Source organism: Solanum pennellii, chromosome 8 (genome assembly GCF_001406875.1).
Source record: "Solanum pennellii chromosome 8, SPENNV200".
Classification (NCBI taxonomy): Eukaryota; Viridiplantae; Streptophyta; class Magnoliopsida; order Solanales; family Solanaceae; genus Solanum; species Solanum pennellii.
In genome coordinates, this window is record NC_028644.1 from 36,545,259 (window position 1) to 36,554,988 (window position 9,730).

Below are 9,730 nucleotides of genomic sequence, written 5' to 3' on the forward strand. Positions count from 1 at the left end.
CATAGAACTTTTCCAATACTAGTAGGTATACCATATGATAAGATTAGGAAATAACCGACATAAACCATGATAGCAAAACATGGAATCCGGAGTCGAACCTACTCCGATGGAGGGTGTTTTACTTGCCTATGGTAGAACTTGGACACATCTCATGTAGGCACATGGTTATAGAATATGAAGGGTTTACTTTGCACTCTAGCCTCATTCTTATCTAGAGCTACTTCCCTTACCATACTCACTCGGTGCTAGCCTTTGTTCTCATAGAATAATTCACATTAAGGATCACATGAAGAGGTCCCATATCTAGTTCATAACACAATCACATTCACCCTACAAAAGAGGTCCCCAAGGCTGCCTTACAATGGCGAAGAGGATGGCTTAATGACTTTTGTAAGAATGATTTCATGTCGTTTCAGCTAACCATTCCTAAATCCATCACTCACACAAGATGGATTCCATTACAGCTTTAGACTTCAAGCTTTTCTTAACCTTCTTTCTCAAAGGTTCCACATAAGTTGACCTCCTCACTATGTTCAAGGCCATACATCATTCTTTCGTACAATAATAAGAGACGTTAGCATTCTATGTCAAGACATCTTATATTCGCGTTCATACATGTATCATGTAAGGGACACAAGTCTACCATACAAGACACACCAATGACTTCACTTTATCATATATATCATATCATTCTAGAAGCACATATGAATAACCATTATCATATTTTAAGTCATCCTATCAACTTCTATTACATCATCAATATAATCATCATAGACCCATATAGCCAATTAGGAATAATGATGCATCAACTCTAGGACTATACACATAAAGACATAGTCATAGTCTAATATGATCACCCAATATGAATAGAAGAACACATACTTTAACATTACTCACATGAAGATAGATATAATCATACTTCACATAAATCAACTAAACAAATCATCATAGTATATCAAGTAGTTGTTGACAAGGCCATGATCATTATAATACATCATGTAACACCGACAAGGCCACATCATTCACATAGCACCACCACCATAAGTGGAACATAGAAATCACAACATAATTCAAGAGCTACATTAAATAAAATAAAGAGAATTAGGGAATCATACCACCAATTCATTCTCTCCACTTCAATGCTAAATCATCCAATTCAATACCAATAGGCCCTTACCCGTAGTCATCATCATAAATTCAATGCATAATCACATACTCAATAAATATAAGTAAATTCAATATAGATTTATCAATTTAAGAAATCTTATACATTAATTCAATACAATTATTACATTATTCAATAGCCCATGGAAAACTACACTAGAATTCATAAGCATTAAGACAATATCAAGTCAACCATAGAGTAGTCAAAATCTAGGGTTCATGAATTACATGTGTTCATAGGTTAATTGTGTTAAAATCATCTAATTAACATCAATATAATCAATATTTAATCATTCAAAACCTTTAATGCAAGAACCCATGGATAGATCATAAAATTGGACAAGTTCATCGTTAGAAAACATAAGAAATCTCTTTGTATTTTGGAAATCTAGATGAACAGAGTTTCAAGGATAAAAAATCATACCTAAATGATGTCAATCCACTAAATTGATGAAGAATCACCACTCGAATCTCCAATCCATTCTCTTCCTTGAGTTTTGGCTTCAATGGAGTTCTAGAGAATTTCTTAAAGATTTTGGGTTTTGATTTTGAAGATTGAATTCATCTAGGTATTTAGGACTTATGTAGATGTTTAAATACCCAAAATACCCCTAATTAACCACCCAAAATCTTATTTGGATGTTTGGTGAATTTACCCATTCACCCTTTAACTTAACAGTGAATAGCACAGAATACAAATCCCACCAACGATTAGCCATCGACGAACCGCTTTTCCACTAACAGACCATCCTGGCTGGCCTTCATTTGGTTCAGAGATTGGGCATTGAAAGCTTGATCTTCCTGGGCTAATTCTTGACCAACGACTCCCATCGATGGGGCGTCGACTGGCCAACGAGCCATCATTTGACTCAGTCGATTGGGGATTAATTATCTTGAAAGCCTTTGTCTCTTTGAATTGTCCTTCCTGAAGGACCCGTAGATGGTCCTTCACTACACCATTTTAGGCCTACGGCCACAATAAATATGAGCAACGCTTGAAAAGTGTTGCCTAAAATATTTTTGGAAGCACTTTTGAAATGTAGCCTAAATTTTTAACTTTTGACAACAATAATATTGAAAACACTTGTAAAGTGTACCCTTTAATGGTATAGACTACACTCTATAAGTGTTTTCATGATATGAAATAAATGACAACAATTATTTACATATATGGCAACACTTTTAAAGTGTCCTATTTTTATAATTGTAAAAATCACACATTAGAAGTGTGACCTAAAATTTTTCACTAAAATATTAGCTTCCCTCCAACATTTTAAACTCTCCCTCCCATTTTTATTGCCAAAAAAATAATTAATAAAACATTAATAAAAACTTTTGTCTTTGTCTTCTTTCGTAGATGAAAATTAGCACATATGCTACACATTAGAAAACACGCCTCTTTACTCTTCTTTCCTATATGAAAAATATACTGAAGATCGAAGAGGGAAAGCTGAAGAACAAAAGAGATGAGCTGAAAAATGGAAGAGCTGAGCTGATTTTCTTCTCTAAAACCCAATTTTCTCGAATATATGAAGAGCTAATGCCGAAGAAGTAGGGATCGATCGATGAACTGAAGATTGAAGAACCGAAGATTGGAAGCTGAAGAACCGATTTCGTCAAGCGTAAGTACCAATTTCGGACAACCGAGATTTCTTTTTACTCTCTACTTATCGTCCAGTGCTAAAAACAGTCATTTGATTGAATTTTTGTTGTGTTTATAAGTAATTGATTACTTTGGGTTTGTTATAGCTTAAATTCTAAAGAAGGGGAAGAAAGTGCAAAAAAGTTGAATGTCAAAGTTAACCCTAGGAATTTTGAGGAGACGATATTTTTGTTAACCCTAGGAATACTGGTCTTTGCTCTCATTTTTGTTATTTAGATACTCTCATTCTTCTTATTCACATCACATGTATCTGTGAGCAGCATTATATTTGGACAGCTACTGTGAATGGAACTCATAGAGCTTGTCATAGTACAAACAAGGACGTTCTAGAAATAGCATTCAAATTCGGAAAAGTAGGGTCAAGTGCAGTTACTGCAATGCTGATAAATAGTCATACACTTATAGTAGCGAATGTGGAAGATTATCAAGTTGTTATATACAAGAGAGGTATTGCCGAGCAGCTATCAATTTCTCATGAGCGAAACAGGGAAAGGGAGATAATTGAAAGCAAAGGCGTATTTGTTTCAACATTCAACGTAGCTTACGTCTAAATGATTCAAGTTTTAGTTTAATTCATCTAGATGATTTCACTCTCTCATGGTGATATTGCTCCATTACATTTGACTGCTTCTATCTATTCTCTACTCTTCATGCTCAAATTCTAAAGTTCTTGAGGTCTCAAACGTCAATCATTCATCTCAATTTTTGGTCTTGATGATTTCGAATTCTCTGTTTTCTTCATACGTTGTACATGAGGCGATACAAAGCCTACCAAATATATTTTTCATTGATTCATATGCAATTGATGTAATCAATTATCTAGCCATAAGTCCATAACTTATTGGTTGCTTCACACCAGCTGGCAGTTTGAAATTTTGTAGGTGATGCCCCTTGCGTTGATGGACAGCTTGCCGTTGCTAGGGCATTTGGAGACAAGAGATTGAAGAGACATCTTAGTTCATACCCATATGTGGCAATTGAGCTGATAGATAACGACTTAGATCTCATTATTCTCGCAAGCGATGGTCAGTGGAAGGTAAGATGTATTCATTTTAATTAGAGCTAGAATATCTTGAGGAGGATGTTGTATTTGCTCATATCGAACATTTGATTCGCGTATTTATAGGTAATGTCCATCCAAGAGGTAGTGGACTGCATTAAGAACGTGTATTCGCTCTATCACATTCTGTTAGATGATTTTTGTATAAGTGTTAACCGGATACTAAGTAAAAGGGAAAAAGGTCAGTTTTGTGGACCAAACAGAAATAAAATCAGATAGAAGCTTCAGCTAAGGAAAAAAGAACTATAGGCATATTCCATACTGTATTTGAATATTTTCTATGACTAGTTTTGTTTGCAAAAGATAATGATTGAGAAATATAGCAAATTTCTTATGTAATGTTTCAATGTGATTTACATCATTGTTTATCTATAATCATACTTGAACATACAAACAAATGTGGCAGAAACCTGGTCAAGACACAATAAGCAACTTCCAGATCTAATCAACATAATGAAGTGTTCCATTGCTAATTGTGTTTAGTAATGTCTGCACATGTAGTAAATTCTGTTCATAAACTGCAATCTCGTGCTTGTTTCATTGTTCGTTTTGGAACATATTCCTATTTCATGGGAAATTTTACGGCACAAGTTCAGTAATTTCTATCCATATGCCAAGTTAAAAGAACTAGTCTTTCCATTATATTCACCGACAGTGTAGTGTAAATAAAGAAGCTTTAACAAGTAGTACAAAACCAATATATAAATGTGAAGCTCTCTCCAAAACCAATCACGCATCAACATCTGCAATAATTTGAAGAAGTCTTATGAACTAGATTGATTTCCAACTTGATGTTTTAGTTGTTTCTACCTATCCCCAACGTTTGATCGATAGGCTCCTTGAATCAATGTAAGTGTCTTCTTCTTTTCTTGTAATTATCCTTCCCTTTGTGATCTTGTTTTTTCTTGCATAGGCATTGGGAAAGGCCTAGATTCAGCTCCAATCTTTTAGGAATCATTCTGAGTTTTTCCTCTTTTTACATATCAAGGTTTTATCTTGTTGCGACTGAGTCTCTACGTGAAACTACAGGTTAATTGTTGCTTATTGTGTTCCAATTTTACCTTCTAGGCTCTCTTTTTTGTTTACTCTTTCATTTTTAACAGTAAATTACCTTTAATTAAAAACATATATTTGGTACCTAAGCTTCTTGGACAAACTGATTATTCAATAATAAATTATCATTCCTTTATATAATGTTACTTCTACTTTTTCGTGCCACTGTATTTGAATCTTGCAGTAAGAATTTACGGAATACGCTTTTATTGGTCAAAGTGTACCTTATTCTTGTTATTTCAGCCGGGGCATGAGTCCAGTATTTAGTTTAACTTAGAAAACTTCTTCATTGCTACCATATTGTCTTTCAAAATATCATTTTGTAAGTTTATCTTATGTTGCTTAATATTGTCTTGTTATTGTTTTTAAGTTTTTATCTTTCTCATGAATGAAAACAATTGTCCTTGAATTTTTAAAAGTTTACACGAGAATTGAATGGTCCATGACTAGTTATCTCATTGTTTCATCTATAACCCTGCAGATTCCTAGGATTGTTTGCTCTTAGTTTGTATTATATTGTTTTCTCAGCTTGCAAGATTAGTGCGGTGGTTCTTATTTAGCTATTCTGGGTATAAGCTACTAACTAGTTATGTTGAAATGATTTTTTAAAACATGGAATTTTTTAACGGGAAATATATCATGAAGATGGACAACAAACATTCTGGTTGAAACTCTTATATGTGTTGCATCTGATGGTCAAATTATGTAAGGTGTTGCCTTCTAGTGTTACAAAATCTTTTTTCTACCTCTTTACACCATTTACTCTCTCTTTCTAAGCATGCAGCTTTCCATCAGGCATCGTACACTATATGCAGGCAGGCTAATGCTTTTTCATTACAAGATTCAACATGTTTTCTGAAAGTTGCAAATAAAGTGTCTATACAAGGCACTAATGCAGATTCCACCAAAAACGACCACAAGGAAAAAACATCATTAAGATAAAGATATCTTTCTGGCTGAAAGACCAGGTAAGTCACTATTTTGGAGGGCTTACAATGTTCCAAACTTCATTAGAATCGGGAAAGTTCAGCTATGTCGCTGGAGGGTGTGTTCCCTATCAGAGGAGCTTAGAAACGTAAATGTAAATGAACTGTCTTTGTTTTGTTTTGTTTTGAAAATGAAGTACCTATGTAAGGAACAAATGGAGATTCTACTGAAAAGGACAAGGAAAAAAACATTTTTGAAAAATCTCAGTAACGAAAAAGCTTCTTTGAAAATGGCCAGTAACGAAAAGCAAGTAGGTATCTGCAATAAAAATATGCTACTGGGAAAAGGAAGAGCAAAGAACAGGTATATTTTATCATTTACTTAACTAAAGGAGTAAAATTCTTAACTTTCTCATACACCTTCCACTATACTTGGTTCCTGTACAATTGTTTTCAGCAGACTAGAAATCGAGTGCAGATGACTGAGGATGACTTGATTATGCATTTCTTTCATTTCTTCCGGTTGTGGTCTGGTTCTGTTTCACACTACTGTTGGTGCTATGCCTGTTTAAGGTATGAGAAAATCATTAAGTAATATGTTCTTTTATTAGCAAATCAGCTGGTGGAATTGGCATCTGTGTGCTCAACAAACGTGTCACTCGGAACGAAATATCAAATGAGATTGTTTCTTTATATCCTGCGTCTGTCTAATTGTACTTCTAGATATTATCTTGATCAAGCGGGTGGCAAAAGAAAGGGTGTGGCCTCAATTCTGTGCTTGTTTAGATAATTCTCAAACTTTAGCTGTAGGGACAAGTCTACCTTCACTTTTCTCACTCTGTAATGTTATGTTTAGGTGCCTTTGTTGTCTACCTCGAGTCTTGGCATGCTGATATTATTGAATTTCTTGATTTAAGAATGAACCATGGGAAGGTATAGTATTGTTTTATTATCAGTTGTTTAACATATTGTCCATTCGGCATGCACTTGCAATCTGCCTTTTCACTAGATTGTTGTATGACAATACATGGATGATGTTTCCAGTTCTTCTGGAAGAGATCGAATCGGCCACGATATCTTTTATTTGCTCTTTGGTTCCAGATCTTCTCATGCCAAAAGTCCAAAGCAATGGGGTATGACCTTTGTTTTGTCAAAGTGAGGCTCCTGGATTGGAAGATTGTTGGGGTGAAGATTTTGAGAAGTTGTACACTAAATATGAAAAAGAGGTAAAAATAAGTGTTCTACTAAGGTTCATTGCACACCATTTATATGGTATATTAAAGATCATCCAGCATTCATCGTAAACAATATTCTTTTGGCAACTTAGGGAAAGGCAAAGAAGGTCGTTCATGCATAAAATATCTGGTTTGAGATCTTTATAGAAACTGGAACTCCTTACATGTTGTACAAGGTGATTTTCATATGATTCTGTTATGCTTCGTATTGTTTGCCGGGATGCACTTAATTTTACTCTACCAACTGTTCATTTATGTGGTTAGTGAGGATTTTACTTGGTATATTGTTTGTGAGTTTCTTGATTAAAGTAGGTAATTCTTTGAGTATTTTAAGGAATTCAAGTTTAGATTGTTTGTTCTTTTTGAAGTGAATCGGGGTGTGGAAACAAATTGTTTTACTGAGACTTCTTAGAAAGGTTTCAAAGTCCAGTTTTTCTGTAAGCTCATTGAATCTATGTAAATGTTTCTTCGTCTCCTGCAACTTATATATTTTGATCATAATTCGTAAGTTGTTTTCTTGATAAATGACATTTTTCAAGCTATCATAAACTAACGGTTTAAGATAAAGCTACTAAGTCGATTTCAACCATTGCCAAGAGGTTTCCACTAAAACTCAATTGCATCAGGATCTGGACAGCACGTATTTATAGCCATGGAATAACCTGAATAAGAAGAATCTCCAATTACAAGTTCATTTTCAAATGACTTGAAAGCAATGCCCCATCCTTTGTTTGAATCAGCTCTCACTCGCACTTGTACCAACATTTTCCAGGTGTTGGTTTTTTTGAGGTAAAGCTTCATCTAGTTTGAAGATATCTCGAATGAGTGCAACTCACTATTCATGATAGCAATGAGGGGTGGTAGCATGTTAGGACCTGATCGTCCTTCAACATGTCCAAAACCAGCTTCCACATGGTCCTACACTCATCAAAGAATTCTCCCCAGTTATTCTCCCCACTTGCTAATATATATACCGAAGGTTCTCTAAATATATTCTTTTTACGAATCTTAAATATCTCACCGCTCTTCAGAAGCCTTGAACATCTCTCGTTTACGAGGGTAAGTTTCCAATACTCACACCTAGGGAACCTTGGCATCCTAAGTCTTTCTATCAGGATGTTCCATCTTAAACTTTGCTTTTTAACAAACACGGGAAAATAATCTACTAATTGTTCTTGGTTTGCTGATTTTTTTATTTTTTTTGTTGCTTGTGGCTTCAGTGTTTCCTTGCTTTATCTTATTTTTGCTTACAGTAAGGAGCCATGAATAATTTTCATAGTTTTCATGAATTTTACTCTCTTGTGCTTCATTTCTTGCCAGTATGTATTTCTTTTAAATTCTGGATTTATCATCTGCATGTTCTCTTAAGTGATTGCTTTGTTTTTGGGTAATGGTTTAGTTAGTTCTTCTCTCTTTGTTAATAATTGAATTTCTGGTCACATTACATTGTGACAGTTTCAAATTGCAGATGCCCATGGATTTCCAAAAACGAAAGTTTTAGTTAGCTGGCTTTTGTTTTGGTAGTTTAGATTTTTACTACAGAAACATGTGACAATCTATTCAGAAAAGTGTGTGCATTGATATGTTTGGCCTGTTACTTTATTCTTATTGATTTGTTTGTCTTTATTTGAAAGTTCATCTTCATGAACATAGGTTAATCTATTTATTTTATTTTCCTTAAATAGCTATAAGTTGTAGGAACTTAAGCCTTGATTCAGTAGCAATAGAATGGTAACCTTCACCCATTTTCCTGTTCCTCTAACCCAAGAGATCTTGATTTTCGTGTTATTTTGGGTGTCATTCCTTTATGCAAATGTTTTTCTTTCTAACTTTAATTCAATCTTTTTTATACACAAAGTGTCTTGAATTCTTAATTGCTGGTAGTTTTTCTCGAGATAACAAGTGATTATTTATGACTTCAGATGCAATGTGTTGCTGGGTCTGATCTTGAGTCTTGAATATTGCTGCTTAAGTTATCTTGAATTGTGCTTTTGGGTTGAATCTTGAATTAACTGAATTTTGTGTAACATTGTTTTTTTCTGCACCTTCAAATTGAATTCTATTGCCAATGATTCAGCCTCTAATTTGTTGGTTTGTTTTGACGGTTAATTTTATTTTAATTGTGTAGGGAAATGGTGGTGATCAAATTTGAAGGATATCCACAAGTCAATTTGATCTTATTGAAGTTTTAGAACTATTGTAAAAGGATAAATACATTATAAAGTGTACACATATAATTAGAATATTATTTGATACGTATGTGTATGTACACAAGACATTCTATCTTTTGAAGTTTATTGCAAATTTATATATTTGAATTACTTATTAGCTAATTTGATGTTTGAGATTATTTATTGCAGAACATTAATATTGGTATTTTTAATTAGAAATTGAGGCATATAAATATTTTATAGTAAATATAATATTACCACACTTAAGATATAAAAGGCAAAACTTTAAAATCATGGGCAACATCTCGTCTGGTCACTACTACAACTTTCTTCTTTGATCAGTTACCCTAACAGTACCTCAACTTTGTTTACTTCCCTAAACGGCCTTCTTGCCTACCGGTTTCAACCTTAGGATGACATAGTCTGGGCATACTTACTCGCAGAATATTTCTGTAGCA

General features: G+C 34.0%; 1 long non-coding RNA gene across 18 annotated transcripts; it reads left to right on the plus strand.

Annotated features, from left to right (window-relative positions):
- The first annotated feature begins 2,510 nt into the window (after positions 1–2,510).
- LOC107028901 lies at positions 2,511–9,422 on the plus strand. Of its 18 annotated transcripts, none has more exons than XR_003580004.1 (6): positions 2,511–2,786; positions 3,694–6,624; positions 6,723–6,799; positions 6,876–7,092; positions 7,194–7,277; positions 9,230–9,422. It is a non-coding gene; the product is annotated as an uncharacterized LOC107028901 (long non-coding RNA). The 18 variants fall into 18 exon arrangements; XR_003580006.1 differs by having other exon boundaries at positions 6,911–7,092; XR_003580007.1 differs by having other exon boundaries at positions 3,694–6,439.
- The last annotated feature ends 308 nt before the right edge of the window (positions 9,423–9,730 follow it).